The sequence below is a fragment of the Oryctolagus cuniculus genome, chromosome 15, assembly GCF_051225735.1.
Source record: "Oryctolagus cuniculus isolate XC-2025 breed Fujian yellow rabbit chromosome 15, ASM5122573v1, whole genome shotgun sequence".
Taxonomy (NCBI): Eukaryota; Metazoa; Chordata; class Mammalia; order Lagomorpha; family Leporidae; genus Oryctolagus; species Oryctolagus cuniculus.
Genome location: NC_142881.1, coordinates 36,117,242 through 36,136,864, shown reverse-complemented (window position 1 = coordinate 36,136,864; position 19,623 = coordinate 36,117,242). Strand labels below are relative to the sequence as shown.

Below are 19,623 nucleotides of genomic sequence, written 5' to 3'. Positions count from 1 at the left end.
TTTTTTTTTTTTTAAAAGATTTATTTTATTTATTTGAAAGGCAGAGTTACAGAGAGAGGTAGAGAAGGAGAGAGGTCTTCCATTGGCTTTTCATTCCCTAAATGGCCGCAATGGCCAGTGCTGAGCTGATCTGAAGCCAGGAGCCGGGAGCTTCTTTGTGGTCCACCATGTAGGTGCAGGGACCCAAGGACTTGGGACATCTTCTGCTGCTTTCCCAGGCAGTTAGCAGGGAGCTGGATCAGTAGTGGAGCAGCCAGGACTAGAACTGGTGCCCTTATGGGATGCTGGCACTGCAAGCTGGGGGCTTTAATCCACTATGCCACAGCGCTCGCCCCCTGAGATAGTTTTTAGATCAGTTTATGATTTCTTATTTTTTTAAGCTGTTCTTAATCATTTGTTTGAGTTGGCTTCTTCCTTGTTTGGGAAAATATTTCAGTCCTTTTTTATAATATGATAGAAATGAATATAAATTTTATCTAATGAATCTAAAAGCTTAAAAGTCTTTCAGAGGCTTGAGATGGGGAAAATGGTGGATTAGGGAGAGGCATGCTTCACAGTGCTATGGAGAGACAGTGAGGAAAAGTATAGGAGATATATACTCGATGGAGAATAGAAGAGAAAACTGCCTGGGAAGCCCAGTGGGAGGAGGGGAACTAGCTTGAACCGGTGTGGTGAGTGTTGGTGTACACCCAGAGAGCTTGGAAAGCCAGAGCCCCAGACAGCCAGAGTCGGTGGCATTTTTGAGATGGGGGTTGGGCAGGATTAACGGCAGCAATCCATGTGTATAGAATTTATGAGAATGTAGTGTGGGTCTGGTTGTGAACCCAGAGAGCTGGTGTTTGGTGTCGGTCACCTGAAGTCCAAGTGGTCACCTTAAGTCCAAGTGGAAGTGGAGAGAGGTGGCTGATTCAAACCAATCTCTCCAAAACAAAACCCACGACCTTGCTGAGAGAGGGTAGATGCCATTTTAAATCAGGACTACAACCAGGGAAGCCTGCAGGCACGGACATAATAGTCCACTGAGACGTGGTTCCTGAATGCAGCACTGGCAGCAGCAGCAGGTGGTTGTTAATTCAGTGACTGTAGCATGTGATCCAGAGCTAGGAATGGAGGGAACAGCGCACAGCCACCACTATCTCAGAGATCAACTGGGAAGTGGCTGGGCAACTACCAGAATCGGAGGGGCACCCGTGCCAGCTGCATCTGGGGGAACCTTAGGTGCTGAAACCTTGAGGCCTAGGTAGCTAAATGTACAACTGCAGGAGGCAGCTGGGAATTGTTACTTGCCCTGTCCTAGAACATTGACCAGAGCAACCCCCTCCCCCCACCACACACCTCCTGGTTCTGACTGGAAGGGCAGACATTCCAGGAAGCACGGAAGCATAGCCCCCCAAAATAAAAGTCAATGGAAGAAAAAATTAAAAATCAACTCCAAAAATGCCAAAAATAAGAACCGAAATTCAAATAACAAGAATAAGAAAGTCATCATGAACCCTCCTAGAGGAACACAACAACATTTCAATGTTAGAATGTGAAGATGAAGAGATGGAGGAAATGCCAGAAATGGAATTTAGAAAATTATTTATAGGATTATTTAAAAAAATCAGAAGCAAATCTATGAACTAAAGAAAACTATACAAGACATGAACAAAAATTTTTCCTAGGAAATCAAGAATATAAAGAGAAATCAAAATGAAATTTTAGAAATGAGGAATTCAGGGGCTGCTGCCGTGGTACAGTAGGTTAATCCTCTGCCTGCAGCTCCAGCATCCCATATTGATGCCAGTTCTAGTCCTGGCTGCTCCTCTTCCAATGTAGCTCTCTGCTATGGCCTGGGAAAGCAATATAAGATGGCCCAGATGCTTGGGCCCCTGCACCCACGTGGGAGACTGGGAAGAAGCTCCTGGCTTCAGATCGGTGCAGCTCTGGCCATTGTGGGCAACTGGGGAGTGAACCAGTGGAAGGAAGACCTTTCTCTCTGTCTCTCCCTTTCACTGTTATATAACTCTACCTCTCAAATAAATAAATCAGATCTTTTCTTTTTTAAAAAAAAGAAATGAGTAATTCAATGGATCACATAAAAAATGTGGTTCAAAGTCTTAACAGCAGACTTGATGAGGCAGAAGAAAGAATATTTGAACTAGAAGAGAAATCTTTGGAAATCTTACAGTTAGACAAGAAAAAAAAAAACACCAAGAAGAAAGTAGAAAACTGAAAAACAGTGTGGGAGACCTATGGGATACTATGAAACGACCAAGCATAAGGGTCTTAGGAGTGCCTGAAGAAGTGGAAAGAGAGAAGGGAATAAAAAGCTTATTTAGTGAAATAATTACAGAGAATTGGAGAAAGAAAGGGATGTTGAAATAGAGGAAGTGCATAGAACTCCTAACAGACATGACTAGAAAAGATCTTTACCATGACATATTGTAGTCAAACTCTCCACAATAAAACATAAAGAAAAATTCTAAAATGGGCATGAGAAAAACACCACACTGCTTTCAGAGGATCTCCATTTAGACACACAGGTGACTTTTTATAAACCCTACAGGCTAGAAGGGGGTGATGAGATATAGACCAAGTCTTAAAAAACTGTCAACCCAGAATACTGTAACCCGCAAAGCTTGCATTTAAGAATGAAGGTGAAATAAAGACCTTCCATAACAAACAGAAATAAAAAGAATTTGCCAACACTCATCCAGCCCCACAGAAGATACTTAAGGATGTGCTACACACAGAAACACAGGAAGTTAGCCATCATTATGAAAGAATGAGAATGCTGAAAAACCACCAGTAGAGTACAAAAAAAATTCAAAGTAAATAGGAATAATTATAGAAAAATGGAAAGGCCAAGTCGTCACCTTGAATGTAAATGGCCTCAAAACAAGACCCATCTACTTGCTGCTTACAAGAAACACATCTCACCAACAAAGATACATGCAGACTGAAACTGAAAGGTTGGAGAAAGATAGTCCATGCTAACAGAAACCTCAAAAGAGCTGGTGTTGCCATCTAAATAACAGACAGAATAGACGTTAACATAACAACTGTTAAAAATGATGAAGAAAGGCACTATGTAATGATTAAGGGATCAATCCAGCAGGAAGATGGAACTATAATAAGCATATATGCACCCAATTACAGGATACCTGGCTACTTAAAAAAATGTTAATAAACTGAAAAGGAGACATAGACTCCAATACAATAGAAATGGGGGACTTCAGTACCTTACTTTTAGCAGTGGACAGATCAGCTAGACAGAAAATCAGCAAAGAAACAATGGAGTTATTTGACACTATAGACCAAATGGAGCTAACGCATATCTACAGAACCTATTACCGCACAGTGGCAGAATATATATTCTTCTCATCCGTGTGTGGAACTTTCTCTAGGATAGGTCATATGCTAGGCCACAAACCAAGTCTCAGCAAATTAAAAATTATTAAAATCATTCCATACAATTTCTCTGACCACAATGAATAAAGCAAGAAATCAACAACTCGGAAATCTCTCTCTCTTTTTTTTTTTGACAGGCAGAGTGGACAGTGAGAGAGAGAGAGAGAGAGAGAGAGAAAGGTCTTCCTTTTCCGTTGGTTCACCTCACAATGGCTGCTCCGGCTGGCACACTGCGGCCGCCGCACTGTGCTGATCCGAAGCCAGGAGCCAGGTACTTCTCATGGTCTCCCATGTGGGTGCAGGGCCCAAGAATTCGGGCCATCCTCCACTGCACTCCTGGGCCACAGCAGAGAGCTGGACTGGAAGAGGAGGAACCAGGACAGAATCCGGCGCCCCAACCGGGACTAGAACCCAGGGTGCCAGCACCACAGGCGGAGGATTAGCCTATTGAGCCGTGGTGCCGGCTGGAAATCTCTTGAACATACATAAACATATGGAGACTAAACAACATGCTTCTGAATGAACAATGAGTCATAGAAGAGATCCAAAGAGAAATAAAAAAATTTCTGGAAACAAATCAAAATGACAGTACATCATACCAAAACCTATGGGATACAGCAAAAGCAGTGTTAAGAGGAAGTTCATAGGAATCACTGGCTACATGAAGAAACTGGAAATGTACCAAATAAATGAGCTATCAGTGCATCTCAAGGACCTAGAATACCAACATCAAACCAAACCCAAAACTAGTAGGAGGAAAGAAATAATTAAAATTTGAAAAGAAATAAAATTGAAACAAAAAATAAAAAAAAATCAGTTTTTTTTTTTTATTTTTATTTTTGACAGGCTGAGTTAGACAGTGAGAGAGAGAGACAGAGAGAAAGGTCTTCCTTCTGTTGGTTCACTCCCCAAATGGGTGCTACGGCCTGCTTGCGTGCTGCGGCCGGCACACCGCACTGATCCGAAGCCAGGAGCCAGGTGCTTCCTCCTGGTCTCCCATGTGGGTGCAGGGCCCAAGCACTTGGGCCATTCTCCACTGCCTTCCTGGGCCACAGCAGAGAGTTGGACTGGAAGAGGAGGAACCGGGACAGAATCTGGTGCCCTGACCAGGACTAGAACCCGGTGTACCAGTGCTGCATGCAGAGGGTTAGCCTGGTGAGTTGCGGTGCCGGCCAAAAGCTGTTTTTTTTTTTTTTTTTTTAAATAAACAAAAAAGATACACAATTGGCACAACTAACCAATTAAAAAAAAAGAGAAAGAAAACCCATATCAATAATATCAGATATGACAAAGGAAATGTGGGGCCGGCACTGTAGTGTAGCAGGTAAAACCACCACCTTCAGTGTTGGCATCCCAGTTTGACTCCTGGCTGCTCCACTTCCAATCCAGCTCTCTGTTATGGCCTGGGAAAGCAGCAGAAGATGGCCCAGGTACTTGGGCTCCTGCACCTGCGTGGGAGACCTGGAGGCTCCTGGCTCCTGGCTTTGGATCGGCACAGCTCCAGCAGTTGTGGTCAGTTGGGGAGTGAACCAGCAGATGGAAGACCTCTTTGTCTCTCTATGTCTCTCCTCTCTGTGTGTAACTTTGACTTTCCAGTAAATAAATACATCTTTAAATTAAAAAAAAAAAAGGAAATGTAATGATAAACACTATAGAAATAAAAAGAATCATCAGAAACTAATACAAAGAGCTGTCTGCCAGCAAACTGGGAAACCTAGAAGATATGGATAGATTCCTGGACACATACAACCTACCTGAATTGAACCATGAAGACATAGAAAACCTAAACAGACCCATAACCAAGATGGAAATTGAATCAGTAATAAAGAACTTCCCAAGAATGAAAAACCCAGGATCAGAAGGCTTTACTGCAGAATTCTACCAGATATATAAAGAAGAACTAACTCCAGAGGCCAGTGTTGTGGCATAGCAGTTAAAGCCACCACCTGCAGTGCTGGTATTGCATATGGGCACCAGTTTGAGACCCTGCTGCTCTACTTCTGATCCAGCTCTCTACTATGGCCTGGGAAAGCAGTAGAATTTTGCTCAAGTGCTTGGGTTTTGCTCCCACATGTGAGACCTGGTGGAAGTTTCTGACTCCTGGCTTTAGATCAGTGCAGTTCCAGCCATTGCGGCCATTTGGGGAGTGAAACAGTGGGTTGAAGACTTCTCTCTCTGCCTCTGCCTCTCTGTAACTCTTCCATTCAAATAAATAAGTAATAAATAAATCTTTAAAAAAAGAAAAAAATACTAACTTCAGTTCTTCTCAAGCTATTCAAAACAGTTGAACGAGAGGGAATCCCCCCTAATTCTTCCTATGGAACCTGTATCAACTTAATTCCTAAACCTAAGAAAGATGCAACAGAGAAGAGAACTGCAGACCAATTCATCTGATGAGGACAGATGCAAAAATCCTCAACAAAATACTTGCCTATCGAATCCAACAAGACATCAAAAAGAACATTCACCCAGACCAAGTCAGATTTATCCCTGATATTCAGGGATGGTTCAATATTCGCAGATCAATCAAAGTCATACATCACATTATCAAATTGAAGAACAAAAACCATATGATTATCTCAATAGGTGCAGAGAAAACATTTGATAAAACACAACATCTTTCATGATGAAAACTCTAAGCAAATTGGGTATAGAAGGAACACTCCTCAGCACAATCAAAGCAATTTATGACAAATCTATGGCCAGCATCCTATTGAATGGGGAAAAGTTGGAAGCATTCCCACTGAGATCCAGAACCAAACAAGGATGCCCACTGTCACCACTGCTATTCAGTATAGTCTTGGGAATTTTAGCCAGAGCATTAGGCAAGAAAAAGAAATCAAAGGGCTACAAATTGAGGAGAAAGTCAGCCTATCTTTATTCGCACAAGATTCTATAAATAGGGGATCCAAAAGACTCCACCAAGAGACTATTGGAACTCATAGAAGAGTTTGGCAAAGTAGCAGGATATAAAATCAGCACAAAAAAATCAGTAGCCTTTGTATACACAGACACTGCCATGGCTGAGAAAGAACTTCTAAGATCAATCTCATTCACAACAGCTACCAAAAAAATCATATACCTGGGAATAAATTTAGCCAAGGATGTCAAAGATCTCTATGATGACAATTACAAAACATTAAAAAAAATAGAAGAATCAATATCATCAAAATGTTCATATTACCTAAAGCAATTTACAGATTTAATGTGTTACCAATCAGAATACCAAGGATATTCACAGATATAGAAAAAATTATGCTGAAATTCATATGGAAACACAGGAGACCCTGAATAGCTAAAACAATCTTATACAACAAAAAGAAAGCTGGATTTCTAGGGGAGTTCCAAGATGGCAGAGTAGAGAGGGAGCTTACTGCTATCGTCCAGAAGAAGATAGTTTAAAAAAAGTGTAGAGAATGCAGTCTCAGGGAAGAGTTAGAAAACAGAGGAAACTCTATGCAAATTAGAGGGACATGGTGAACCTATGTGGAGGGTGTGGACGCCCACAACTCTGGACTCCAGCAGCCGAAAGCCTACCACTAGCATTGGAAAGTGAGATGAGACCAGACCATAGCAGCCCAAGCCACTGGTGATAAAGCTGCAGGAAGAGCCTGCAGGGAACCCAGCTTGGAGCCCTGTGGAGGATAGTGTACCTGCCAAACTAGAGGAGAAAAAAAACTGGAAGGACATATTTCTCCCCTATCACTAGACAATGGCGTCCTGTGACAAGCTGATAGAGTGGCCGTCATTTTCAACATACGTTAACAGCTGTGCCAGCCTGTATCTGTGCTCAGCAACCAGCCGAGTGGAAACTCTTGACTCTGGTGGGGAGAACTAACAGGGGGCTGGGAGCTCCTGACTGTGGGAGGCTTCGGTGCTGGGACTGTGAAAAAATCTGAGGGTGTATGGGAGGACTCACAATGTGACTGGGACTTTGGGCAGTCCCAGTGGGAGACTCCACACATTCAGGGCTTCCTGGTTACCTGGTGAGCGACATTGCTGGGGAATCTGAACTTACACTGAGACTGCACAGATCCTTTGTGTGATCCTTGGAGCAGAGTAGATGAATATTATACCCACTGGGGCTAGTGCTCAGGCACTGGTCTCCTTTGAGGAGAGCAGCTCAGCTGAGCAGAATAAACTTCCCATCTAATTAAAGAAAAAAAAAAAAAGAAGAGATTTACCATGCCAAACCTGGGTGTGTCACCTTTGACATGCCTTTTACCCCTGAGAACTGAACAGAGCTCCCTGGCCACACCCACTACAAACCTCTAGATATTCACTGAAAGCAGACACTCCAGTTATCTACACAATCATAGCACAATGATAAAAGCTGCTACAGCAGAAAAACAAAGAAGAAACCAACTGGTATCTCCACAAATGCCTAACAACAAATACACCAATTCAAGAAATAAGAATAAGGAAGACAACATGATGCCCACAAAAGAACACATCACTTCAGTACTAGATTGTGAAGATGATGAGATGGAAGAAATGCAAGAAATGGAATTTAAAAAATTGATCATAAGATTACATAGAAGTAATCTGAAGCAAATGCATGAACTACTAAAATCTGTACAGGACATGAAAGAAAATTTCTCCCATGAAATTGAGATCTTGAAATCAAAATGAAATGAAGAATTCAATAGAACTAATAAAAAATGCAGTGAAAAGCATAAGTGACAGAATCGGTGAGGCAGAAGAAAGAATATTGGACTTAGAGGACAAAGCACAGGAAATTATACAGTCAAACCAAAAACAAGAAGAGGAAATTAGAAAACTAAAAAACACTGTTTGGAATCTACAGGTTACTATCAAACAACCCAACATACAGGTTCTAGGAGTTCCTGAAGGCGTAGAAAGACAGAAAGGATTAGCAGGCCTTTTTAGTGAAATGATTGGAGAAAGAAAGGGACATCAAGTACAGGAAGCACATAGAACTCCTAATAGACATGACCAGAAAAGATCTTTACCGTGACACATTGTAATCAAACTCACCAAAGTAAAACATAAAGAAAAGATTCTAAAATGTGCATGAGAGAAACTCTTGGGGTTTGGGGAGGACTAATAAATAATATTCTTTATGAACTCATATGAGTTTGGAATCAATAGGGGAAAAACATAGGGAACAGATGGGACTCAAAAACCTCAGTTTGAATATACACAAAATGTGCATCAAAACACATGGTTTCAAATACAGCTGCAGTGGGCCTCCTAATATTTTGCTCAAATTAAATTTATCTGGAAGTCATTATCACAGCAGGTCTTACCTGTGGGATGTGAAGTAGGGGGTGCAGAGGTAAGTTGGCTTCTCAAAGAATAGACTGTATCCTCTTTGCTATTTCTGCAGCAAATAGCCATCCAAATTCAACCTCTGAGGTAGAGATCAGTAAGGGGTGAGACAGGGTTATCCTTCTCTTTCCTCCCCACCCTCAGCTGTGAAGACTATCAAGTAACAGTGACACTTCCTCCCTTAACATTGTCATATGTATCTTATTCATACACTCAACTCTAACTCCAGAAATCCTGAAAAATTATTCACTTTTGGGTGTGTATACCTGAACACATTTGGTTTGCTTGGTTCAGAACTCTGTAATATTGATTTGAATTTAAAGAAATCTGATTATCTTGGCTAGGAGAAAGGGAAGAGAATGTGTGTCTTCTGTTTGAAAATGTGATGAGAAAAGAACGTAATCTTACACATTTATTTACACTGGGACCTCAATTTCACCAATTCCCTAACAGTGGATTGAGGGACAAGGGATGGTGCATGAAAAGAATGAAAGAGTATGGCACATTTTGGGTCTATTTATCTAGATTTTCATTGTGTTCTCTTCCCTTTTTTAAAAAATAAAGTATTTCTGTCATTGGTCGACACACTTATTTTTTGAAATGCAGAAAGAGCTCCCAGGCACGGTTCATTCCCCAAATGCCTACCAGCCGCTGGGGCTGGGCCAGTCTGAAGTCAAGATCCTGGAACTTAGTCCTGGTCTCCCACTTCAGCGGAGGGACCCAACTCCTTCCTTTATCTGTTGCTACCCAGGATGTGTATTAGCAGGAAGCTGGATTTGGTAGCAGAGCCAGGAATCAAATCTAGGGAGTCCTATCTGAGATGCAGTGTATCAACTGCTATGTCAAACACCTGCCCCTCACCTTTTTTTTTTCTTTTAAAGATTTATTTATTTATTTGAGAGGCAGAGTTATAGACAGAGAGAAGGAGAGATAGAGAGATAGAGAGAGAGAGAGAGAGAGAAAGAAAGAAACATGCTATGTCAAACACCTGCCCCTCACCTTTTTTTTTCTTTTAAAGATTTATTTATTTATTTGAGAGGCAGAGTTATAGACAGAGAGAAGGAGAGATAGAGATAGAGATAGAGAGAGAGAGAGAGAGAGAGAGAGAGAGAGAAAGAAAATCTTCCATTTGCTGGTTCAGTCCCCAATGGCTGCAGTGATAGAGCTGGGCAGATCCGGAGCCAGGAGCCTCTTCCTAGTCTCCCATGTAGGTGCAGGGGCCCAAGCACTTGGGCCATCTTGCACTGCTTTCCCAGGGCATCAGCAGAGAGCTGGATGGGAAGTAGAGCAGCCGAAACTCCAACTGGTGTCCATATAATATACTGGTGCCTCAGGCAGAGGCTTAATCTACTACTCAACAGCACTGGTCCAGGCTCTCACGATTTAATAAGGTGGTGATTCTCTTCTTAGTCTGTACAGTAGGAGCCTATTTCATCTATGTTTTAATATAATTTCTTTTGTTTTAACTGTATTTTGAATACATATTTCGACGTGATAAATGATAATGTCTAATAGTCCTATTCTAAGATTCCTGTGTATTTGGTAGTTTAGTTGTTATTTTTTTAAAAAAGATTTTATTTTATTTATTTGAAAGGCAGAGTTAGAGAGAGAGAGGAGATGGAGAGAGAGCGAGAGAGAGAGAGATATCTTCCATCTTCTAATTCACTCCCCAAATGACACCAACAGCCCGGGCTGGGCCAGGAAGGAGCCAGGATCTTCTACTTCTTCCACTTGGGTGCAGGGGTCCAAGTGAGTACTTGGGCCATTCTCTGCTGCTTTCCCAGGTGTATTATCAGGGAGCTGGATCAGAAGTGGAGCAGCTGGGACTCAAAATGGCACTCATATGGGATGCCAGAGCTGCAGGCAGTTGTTTAACCTGCTATGCCACAGCACTGGTTTCAGATATGATTTTTTTAAAGATTTATTTTATTTATTTGAAAGGCAGAGTTACAGAGAGGCAGAAGCAGAGAGAGAAAGAGAGGTCTTCTATCTGCTGGTTCATTCCCCAGATGGTTGTAATGTCTGGAGCTGGGCCATTCTGAAGCCAGGAGCCAGGAGCTTTTTCTGGGTCTCTCACATGGGTGTGGGGGCCCAAGTGCTTGGGCCATCTTCTGCTGCTTTCTCAGGTCATACATAGCAAAGAGCCAGATGGGAAGTGGAACAGCCAGAACTTGATCTGGTGCCCATATGGGGTGCTGGCAGTGCAGGTGGCAGCTTTACCTGCTACGCCATAGCACTGACCCCACCAGGTGTGATTTTTTTTTTAAAAAGTTTTGTGACATAGAGGCAACACTGGGGCAATTGAGAGCTGGATGGGCACTAGGCGACTGTCGCTCCCCCTCTTCATGGAGGAACGACACTAAACCCTGCCTAGGCTTCATATCCGAGTCACGGCACCATTATGTCGCTCCCCCTCTTCGCGGAGGAGCAACACAGGACCCTGCGCTGTTCTTTTGTCTGCTCTGCCCTCCCCGGGTTTGCTGCTGGTTCTTCCCGGGTTGGCTACCATCCCTTCCACCTCCGTGGAAGGGCGGTTCCCCCTGCCACTTTCCCCACTTCCGCAGGGGAGCGGCACACCGCCGGCCGGCTCTCTCGGGAGCTGCACAGGTGTTCCTTCAGATAGATGTTCCCCTTAGATGTTCCTGGTGCATGCCGTCTCTCTCCTCCTTTATAGTCCTCCTCCGCCAATCCTAACTCGGCTGCCCACACGCCGAGTACGCTGCTCTCCTCCAATCAGGAGCAGGATCAGCTCCTGGAGGTCATCACTCAAGTTGGCAAGAGGCAGCTGCGTAGAAGCTGTTTTCTCCTCTCCCAGCGCCATATTGTGGGAGAGCAGATGCATAGAATAAGTCTTAATTCCAGTAACTTAGTCTAGTCCGAGTTGCTCCCCACAGGCAACTGTGTGTCTCAATGAGGAAAAATAACTAAAAACAGGCAAAAAAGATCCTAAGAGGCCGATTAATGAAATGTCATCATACTCATTCTTTGTGCAGACTTGCTTGGAGGAGCCCAAGAAGCAGCACCCAGATGCTTCTGTCAATTTCTCATAGTTATCTTTTTTTTTTTTTTAAGAGATTTATTTTATTTATGTGAAAGGCAGAGTTTAGAGAGAGACAGAGAGAGATCTTTCATCTGCTGGTTCACTCCCCAAATGTCCACAACAGCCAGGGCTGGGCCAGGCCGAAGTAAGGAGTTTCTTCTGGGTCTCCCAAGTTTGTGCACAGGCCCAAGCACTTGTGCCATCTTCGCTGCTTTCCCAGGCACATTAGCAGGGAGCCAGTTCAGAAGTGGAGCAGCCAGGAAGAGAACCATCGTCCATATGCGATGCCAGCACTGCAGGCAGCAGCTTAACCCGCCACACCATATCTCTGGCTTGTATTCATAGTTTTCTAAGAAGTGCTTAGAGAGGGGAAAATATGAAGACATGACAAAGGTGGATAGAGCAGGTTGTCAAAGAGAAATGAAATCCTATATCCCTCCTGAAGGGGAAATGAAAGCAGTTCCGGGATACCAGTGCACATAAAAGGCCTCCTTGGGCCTTTTTCTTTTTCTGTTCTGAGTATTTTGCCCTCAGACCACCAAAGGAGAACATCTTGGCCTATCCATTAGCGATGTTGCAAAGAAACTGAAGAGATGTGGAATATCAGTGCTGCAGATGACAAGCAGCCTGATGAAAAGATGGTTGCTGAACTGAAGGAAAACTGCGAAACAGAGGGATGGATGTTATGGTGTCTGCCTGTGATGCCTGGAATGCCAGTTGGTGTTCTTGCTGCTTTGCTTCCTGTCTTGCTCCCAGCTAATGGCCTAGGAAAAGCAGCAGAAGATGGCCTCTGCCACCCTTGTGGGAGACCTGAAAGAAGCTCCTAGCATTGGCCAGGCCCAGCCCTGGCGATTGTAGCTATCTGGGGAATGTACTGGCAAATGGAAGATCCCTTTCTTTTTGTGTGTCTCCCCTTCTCTCTGTAACTCTGACTTTCAAATACATAAATAAACATAAAAAAAAAAAAAACAAAAAACAAAGAACAGGATATTGCTGCGTACCAAGGAAAGCTCAATGAATATAAAAGGACGTCTCAAGGCTGAAAACAGCAAGAAAGAAAAGGAAGATGATGAATAAATTGTGTCTGGCTGTTTTTTGTTTTTTTTCTTGTCTATAACGCATCTAACTCCCCTGTACAAAACTCCTTTTAAACAAAAACAACAAAAAAATTGAAATGTAAGGCTGTGTAAGATTTGTTTTTAAACTATATATAGTATCTTTTTTTAATAGTTAATATACTATTAAATCTGTCTTTGAATAGCCCTGTCCTGGTGGTATTTTCTGTATCTGCTAACCTTGCCTGGGACAGTTTGAGGATTGTAAGCTGCAATGGAAATTTAAAGCAGATTCTGGTTGATACACAGCACAAATTACATATATATGGAGATGGTAGTTTTTTTTTTTTATCTTCAGTTGTTTCTTTGTCTCTGATGCCGCTTATACAAAACCATTGTTCTGTTAACTGAATACACTCTGTGTGATTGCAAAAAAAGTTACAGCTGTTTTGTTGACATTCTGAATAACCTAAGTACATACAATTTTTTACTAAATAACAACAACAAAAAAAAACTTTGTGACTTAAAGATGTCTTTTGCACAGTATTGAAATATATAACCTTTAGTTTTTCATGAGAATATATTTCTTAGAGATTACATTATCTAATTATAGGTAAAATTTTAGAGACATAACCAACCCAAATGGCTCCTTATAAAATTGCACATGAAGTCTTTTCTGATCTGTGAGTGTTACTGTCCTTTGGTATAACTTCTTCTTACACTTGTGATCTTCTCAGTCTATTATGTCTCTTTTCTAAGATCACATTATTCAAAGCAATGCTGAGTTTGCAAAAAAATTCCTTAAGTACTTTTCTGGTTATCTTCAACTTAAATTCAATTAAATTATTTGAATTTAAATTTAATTAATTGTATGTATAATGCTGAATTTTTGGTATAAAGAATGAAATACTGTCTTTCTGCCCTCATGTATCAGCTATTCATAGTTCTGGTCAGTAATTGGAGTTGGTAGTAGCTTAAAAAAAAGGGATAGTACATTATAGACTTTCCCCCCAATTAATAAAAATAATACAAATAGTATAAAGGCTTCTGACCCAGTAACTACTTCAAAATGATAAATGAGACAGATTTTTAGTAGATGTAGTAGATGTTCTGGAATTGATTCTAAGAAGAGTGCTTAAAATCTGAAATGTTTACCAACTTTGGACCAAAGAAGTATACTTAATATTGTGGCAAATGTAGATACCCAACACAGTGCAGGAAGAGGCAAATTTATAGCTCCTTAACTGTGGATTAAAAATACAAAAATCTTTGAATAGCTTTAATCAGTTTCAGATTAAGCATTCCTAATCTGAAAATCCTAAATCTGAAATTCTCTGAAGTTTGCTTGATGGTTCATCTTCCCTGTGGAATACTATTACATTTAAGGATATACTACAATTGAAGTTTTCTATTCTTTTGTCAGTAAATTTTTGGATTGTGAGAGGTTTTTGGTCTTTTAAACAATAGTGCCTAGAACATCTTCAAGTGCACATGTCCAAGATTTTCTCTGGGGCTTGTAACTAGAAGTGTAATTGCTAGATGGTAGAGTACGCAGCTGTTCAGCTGTATGAGCTGGAAACAAGTGTGATCAAAGCAATGCAAATTTCTCACAGTGGTCTTCTCTCTAAGCTTGTTATTGTCAGTTGTCTGAGTTTTTTCTGGTTCAATATATGTAAAACATTATTCTAGTTTAATATCTTTGTCTTTATTTGCCATTTGCTTTCCCTCCTTGTATAAAACTTTTTAATACCTTTTATTTTTCATTGCTGCCTTTTATGAAAGCGATTAGTTTGTGGTCTTTATATTTTCTGTACACAGGTTGCCAATTCTTTATCTGAAATGCTCAGGACCAGAAGAATTTCAGATTTTGGAGTTTTTTGGATTTGGAATATTTGCATAGACTTTATTGGTTGAGTATTTCTAAGCCAGAAATCCAAAATCTGAAATGCTCCCAAGTTGAAAACTTTTTGGGCACTTGAATAGTTCCCAATTTTGGAGATTTTTGGATTTCAGATTTTGAATTAGAAATGCTTAACCTGTACTTACATTTTTTTAATATGTGTTGGAATTGCTCCTCCAAATTTGTGTCTTTTCTGTTCTTTGAACAAAAATCTTTAATTCTTGTGACTTCATCAAGTTTTAAGCCATTAATGCTGGGGACAGCATTGTGGCGCAGCAGGTTAAGCCACCACTTGCAATAATGACAGCTGTTATTGGAGAGCCAGTTTGAAACCTGGCTGCTCTGCCTCCAATCCAGCTTTCAGTAATGCACCTGGGAAGGCAGCGGAAGATGACCCAAATACTTGAGCCCCTGCCACCCACATGGGAGACAGGATGGAGTTCCTGGCTCCTGGCTTTACTTTCCAAATAGCTGTAACTGCTGGGGCTGGTCTAGGCCGGAACTAGGAGCCAGGACCTCTGCCTGGGTCTTAAATGTGGGTGGTAGGGAGCCAAGCACATGGGCAAACTGCTGCTTTCCCAGGTGGATTAGCAGAGAGTTGGATGGGGAGTGAGCAGTTGGGACTTGAACCAATGCTTTGGGAAGCAAGCATTGCAGGTGGTGGCTTAACCTTCTTTTGCACAATGCCAGCCTCTCCTGTGTGTCTTTCTAAACTTTAAAAATTTACCTTTGTAGCCAGCACCAGCATCCCATATGGACTCTGGTTTGAGTCCTGGCTGCTCCACAGCCAATCCAGTTCCCTGCTAATGGCCTAGTAGGCAGCTGAATATGGCCCAACTGCTTGGGCCCCTGTACCCACATAGAAGGGTAGACCTGGGGAGACCCAGATGAAGTTCCTGGCTCCTGGCTTTGGCCTGGCCAGGGTGGCTGTTTTGGGAATGAACCAGAAGATGGAAGATCTCTCTGCTTCTCCCTCTTGTTCTCTTTAACTGTAACTCTGGCTTTCAAATAAATAAATAAATTTTTTTTAAAGGCTTACCTTTTTTTTAAAAAGATTGATTGATTTATTTGAAAGGCAGAGCTATAGATAGAAGAGAAGAGAGAGAGAAAGAATCTTCCATCCGCTGGTTCACTCCCCAAATGGCCGCAATGGCTAGAGCTGGGCCTATCTGGAGCCAGGAGCTAGGAGCCTTTTCCGGATCTCCCACGTGGGTGCAGGGGCCCAAACGTCTGGGCCACCTTCCACTGCTCTCCCAGGCCACGGCAGAGAGCTGGATTGGAAACGGAGCATCTGGGACTCAAACCAGCACCCACTTGGGATGCTGGCACCGCAGATGGCATCTTTACCTGTTATGCCACAGCGCCAGCCCTAGAGCTTACCTTTTATAACTGTTTAATTCATTGGCAACTGACTCCTATGTGTGGTATGCAGTAAGGATCCAATTTCATTTTTACTTAACATTGATAACCAAAGTTGCTAGCACTATTTATTAAATGATCTATTTTTTCCTCATTGATCTGCAGTGTGTTCTGTTTCTATTTATGCTTGAAGTTGTTTCTGAGAGAGTATTCTTTTTCTTTTGATTAATTTCTTTTTTAAAAAGGATTCATTTATTTGAAAGGCAGAGTTACAGAGACAGAATCAGAGAGAGGGAGAGAGAGAGAGAGAGAGAAAGAAAGAAAGTCTTCCATCTGCTGGTTCACTCCTCAAATGGCTGTAATGGCTGGAGCTGTGCTGATCTGAAGTCAGGAGCTTCTTCTGGGTTTCCCATGCGGGTGCAGGGAACCAAGCACTTGGGCCATCTTCTGCTTTCCCAAGCCATAGCAGAGAGCTGGATTTGAAGTGGAGTAGCAGGGACCTGAAGCGGCACCCGTATGGGATGCCGGCACTGCAGGCAGTGGCTTTACCCTCTGTGCCACAGTGCCAGTCCCTTGATTGATTTCTTTATTCCTGACTTTTACCATACTTATGGTAAATCTGAGTTTCTGATAGTGCAACTAACTCAGCCTAACTTTGTTCATCTTCAAAGCGTCTTGATTATTCTTGATATTTTAATATAAATTTTAGGGGTTTTTTTCCTTCAAGTTCCTCAAAATATTGTTGGGCTTTTAATGGGAATTGCATGGAATATATGGGTAAATTTGAGGAGAATGAACATTTTTATGAGAGTGATTTCCTTTCTGTAATAGTGAGCTTTCTGGCCAGTGCTATGGTGTAGCGGGTAAAGCTGCTTTCTGTGGTGCCAGTGTCACATATTGGTGCCAATCGGAGTCTCAGCTGCTCTACTTCCATTCCAGCTCCCTGCTAATTAGGGCTGATGCTGTAAGTGTAATGGAATAAGCTGTCAACTGCAATGCTGGCATCCCATGTGGCCTGGTTTGAGTACCGGCTGCTCCACTTCTTATTTTTTTTTAAAGATTTTATTTATTTATTTGAGAGGTAGAGTTACAGACAGTGAGAGCAGTGAGAGGGAGAGGAGTCAAAGAAAAAGATCTTTCCACTGGTTCATTCCCCAAATGGCCTCAACAGCCAGAGCTGCACTGATCCGAAGCCAGGAGCTAGGAGGTTCTTTCAGGTCTCCCATGCGGGTGCAGGAACCCAAGAACTTGGGTCATCTTCGACTGCTTTTCCAGGCCATAACAGAGAGCTGGATCGAACCAGTGTCCATATGGGATGCCAATGCTGTAGGTGGAGGATTAACCTACTATGCCACAGCGCCAGCCCCTGCTCTGCTTCTGATCCAGTTCCCTGCAGATTTGTCTGGGAAAGCAGTGGAAGTGGCTTAAGTGCTTGAGCCCCTGCATCCACGTGGTAAGATGTGAAAGAAGCTCCTGGCTCCTGGCTTTAGCCTGCCCTGGTTGTTGTCGCCATTTGCAGAGTAAACCAGAGGATGGAAGCCGTTTCTCTCTCTGTTTCTCCCTCTGTCTCTCTGTAACTCTGCCATTCAAATAAATAAAACATTTTTTTATAAAAAACTTCAGTTAGGTTTATTCCCAAGTATCTTATATTTTCTTGCTGTTGTATCTGTTTCAACACTCCCTCTCTATCTCTGTGTCATTCTGCCTTTCAAAAGATAAATATGTAAAGAAGAACATTTCCTTATTATCAATATACTATACTTTTAATATATATTTATATATTTATATGATAGAGTCTTGGGTTTGGTGTTTGGTGTTTGACATTGTATGATGACATGTCAATCTGTGTCTTAACTGCTGGGTCAAACACCCACCCTGAATACCTGTTTTGAATATGATGCTTGCTTATGTTTGCAAATAGATAGGTACTTAATGTTATTGGTTAGAACATGGAGCTAATACATAACAATTCTCGATACTTGTTCTTTCAGGCTTTTCATTGAGATACTTTTTTCTTTGGTTATATATTCTTTTTTTTTTTTTTTGACAGGCTTTTATTTTATTTGAAAGTCAGACTGAAACAGGGAGAGACAAAAAGAGCTCTTCTACCCTCTGGTTCACTCCCCAAATGGCTCCCTAAGCCAGGAGCCAGGTGCTTCTCCTGGTCTCCCATGCGGGTACAGGGCCCAAGGACTTGGGCCATCCTCCACTGCACTCTGGGGCCACAGCAGAGAGCTGGACTGGAAGAGGAGGAACCGGGACAGAATCTGGCACCCTGACCGGGACTAGAACCTGGTGTGCCGGCACCGCAGGTGGAGGATTAGCCTAGTGAGCTGCGGTGCCGGCCTTTAACTATTTTAATAGATTCTTTTTGTTCTCAAATTCTGAGCTTTAAAAACAAAGTTTATTTATTCATTTCATTTTTTTAAGATTTATTTATTTACTTGAGAAGCAGTGTTACAGAGAGAGATATTGAAATAGAGAGAGAGGTCTTCCATCCACTGGCTCACTCCCCAAATGACCGCAACAGCCAAAGCTGGGCCATTCTGAAACCAGGAGCCAGGAGCTTCTTCCTGGTCTCCCATGTGGGTGCAGGAGCCCAAACACTTGGGTCATCTTCTACTGTTTTCCCAGGCCATCAGCAGAGAGCTGGATTGGAAACAGAACAGCCAAGTCTTGAACCAGCGCCCATATGGGATGTTGGTGTTGTAGGCAGATGCTTAACCTCCTACGCCACAGCGCCGGCCCCTCATTTATTTTCATCTACTTGAAAGGCAGAGTGAGAACAAGCATAATCGAGAGAGGGAGAGAGTTCTCTTTCATCTACCAGTCTTCTTCCCAATTGTCCACAAAAACCAGGTCTGGGCCAGACCCAAGCCAGGAGGCAGGAAATCCATCTGGGTCTTCCATGTGAGTGGCAGGAACCTAATTACTTGATCCATCATCCACTGCTTTCCTAAGTCCATTTGCAGGAAGCTGAATCAGAAGCAGAGGAGTGGGGATTTGAACTGACACTTTGATAGGGGTTTCGGGCATCGCAAGCAGTAGCTTAACCTGGTGTGCCACAATTCCTACTCTGGATTCTCAGCTTTTATTGCCAAGGACATTAGTCATAAATTCAAAGCAAACATTTTTATTTTATTTGGTTATGGCTGTCATTTCTCCCTCCCTCCCTCCCTCCCTCTTTCCTTGCTTGCTTCCTTCCTTTAGACTTATTTATTTATTTGAAAGTCAGAGTTACACAGAGAGAGAAAGAGAGGCAGAGAGAGAGAGAGAGAGAGGTCTTCATCCACTGGTTCATTCCCCAACTGGCCACAACGCCAGAGCTGCGCCAATCTAAAGCCAGGAGCCAGGAGCCTCTTCCGGGTCTGCCACGAAGATGCAAGAGCCCAAGGACTTGGGCCATCTTCTACTTTCCCAGTCCATAGCAGAGAGCTGGATGGGAAGTGGAGCAGCTGGAACTCAAATTGGCAGCCATATGGGATGCTGGCACTGCAGTTGGCGGCTTTACCTGCTACACCACAGCTCCGGTCCCTTGTTATTTATTTCTAATGATAATTCTTCTACAACCTTTCTATAAAGCC

The 19,623-nt window shown here is 42.4% G+C and overlaps 1 protein-coding gene across 8 annotated transcripts in view; it reads left to right on the top strand.

The window, feature by feature from the left end:
• TBC1D12 (TBC1 domain family member 12) overlaps nucleotides 1-19,623 on the top strand; it is a 131,496-nt gene that overhangs the window by 28,815 nt on the left and 83,058 nt on the right. The window lies entirely within an intron of this gene.